The following is a 2,362-nucleotide window of genomic DNA, read 5'->3' as shown; positions in this document are numbered from 1 at the left end:
CGCCTGTGGTCAGTGTGGCTTCCTCACAGATCATCTCACGAAGCAGACCTCGATGAACATGCCCACCTCCAAACGTCATCGGGCCGTCACAAAATATTTCAGCAAGCAGATGTACTTCTTGTAAGTTTTATGTTTATTCCGGTACCAACAGTAATAGGCCTCGGGCTGCACAATTATGGCCAAAATGATAATCACGATTATTTTTATCAATGTTGTAAATATTTATTTGAATTTAAGATGAACATCCATTTACCTTTGTTTGGAAAAAAAGAACAATAGACAGGGCAGGTCCATAAACACATAACTATATAATACAGGGTGGGCCATTTATATGAATGGTTGGTGACATTGAACACATTTTATAAGTGGTCAGAAAACTTGTAAATAACACCTGAAAGGATAAAGTTACGTTAATTAAAACCAACCACAACCATTGTTTTTCTTGTGAAATTAACAATAAATCTGATGTGTCACATGACCCTCTTCCTATTGAAAAAACAAAAGTTGCATCCAAGATGGCCGACTTCAAAATGGCCACTATGGTCACCACCCATCTTGAAAAGTTTGCCCCCTCACATATACTAATGTGCCACAAAACAGGACGTTAATATCACCAACCATTCCCATTTTATTAAGGGGATCCATATAATGGACCACCCTGTATATAGCGGGTCAGAACAGAAGCTGGACCTTTACAATGGGGTGATGCTCTGCCCTGTAACATGAATAACGTTATTTGTCAAACACAAAATTTTATAAGATAAAATCTCACTTATGAAATGTAACACATTGATTTTTCGTTGGCTTGTTATTATTTAAATGTAAATATCGCTGACGATCATCTTCGTTTCATCGATTAATCGTGCAGCCTGAATACGCCCGCTTCACATAGAACCAGGACAGAGCTGTTCCTCCATCTGGCATCATTTCACAGTTCATCAGCAGCTTTTAAAACAGATGGAGAAATGGATGCAGCAAAACACGAGACATTGTACAATGAATTGCTTCAATCGGCGGAAAAGCAAGGCCTGGGAGGACGTCTGCCAAAGCAATAATTGGAATGGACCAAGACGGGGGAGAATGTCTGATGGTCAATCCTGCGCTTTATAAAGTATTCTTGCACCTTCCAAAACCCTTGACGCTCCACATCTACTGCAAAATCATAGTGTTTGTTACAACTGTCTGTCTCAAGCTGATGAAAGAAAAACTCTGAACCGTGTCACGTTACGGCATAAAAATGTACAAATAAAATATTGCGCCAACCGACAATTGATATACAATACAGGCCAAATGTGGACACCTTTTCATTCAACGTGTTTTCTTTATTTTCATGACCATTTACGTTGGTAGATTCTCACTGAAGGCATCAAAACTATGAATGAACACATGTGGAGTTCTGTACTTAACAAAAAGTGGAGACCTGACCTCCACAGTCACCGGACCTGAACCCAATCCAGATGGTTTGGGGTGAGCTGGACCAACAAGTGCTAAACACCTCTGGGAACTCCTTCAAGACTGTTGGAGAAGCATTTCAGGAGACGACCTCTTGAAGCTCATCGAGAGAATGCCAAGAGTGTGCAAAGCAGGAATCAGAGCAAAGAAACTAGAATATAAAACATGTTTTCACTTATTTAACCTTTTTTTGTTAAGTCCAGAACTTCACATGTGTTCATTCATAGTTTTGATGCCTTCAGTGAGAATCTACCAACGTAAATGGTCATGAAGATAAAAAAAACACGTTGAATGAGAAGGTGTTTAGACTTTTGGCCTGTGCTGTATGTATGTATACATGATGTGGAATAACTGTTTCTGCAGCAAAGCGTCTCCTCCCAGCAGGAAGTGAGTTGCAGCTTGGCAGGGTCAGGCTGCTGCGGCGTTCTCGCTTTACGGACTGCCAGGAGTTTTGGCGCTGTGGAGCAACCCTTACCTGCGGCCATGTGCACCAGCACGCTCTGCGCGGCTCTGACGTTGGCCATGTGGAACAGCATCATGTGGGCGGTGACGTAGTTGATGGGCAGCGCCGCCCCCTCCTCGTAGCTCATGCCCTCGGGCATCGGGAAGGTGTGATCGGCCGGGGCCAGCACCATCTCCTGCCATAAGCCACACTTGGCCACCACCAAAACCCGGTCCCCGACCTGGCGGAAGTGGAGACAACTCATTTTATTTAAAAACCAGCAAACGGATTCATTTTTATTAGTAAACAGGAACGAGTCCGTTTCATTTTCAATCGGCCATCGTATACCAGGACTCGGGGTTTCGTAGCGGCCGGTGAACAAATATGTGGCCCCCATATTGAGACACTTACTACATACTTATCTGAAAAAACTATTAAGTTGCAAAGGTTTATATGCATTAAGTCCCA

The sequence above is a fragment of the Denticeps clupeoides genome, chromosome 2 (genome assembly GCF_900700375.1).
Source record: "Denticeps clupeoides chromosome 2, fDenClu1.1, whole genome shotgun sequence".
NCBI lineage: Eukaryota > Metazoa > Chordata > Actinopteri > Clupeiformes > Denticipitidae > Denticeps > Denticeps clupeoides.
Note: the sequence above shows the minus strand (reverse complement) of the source record.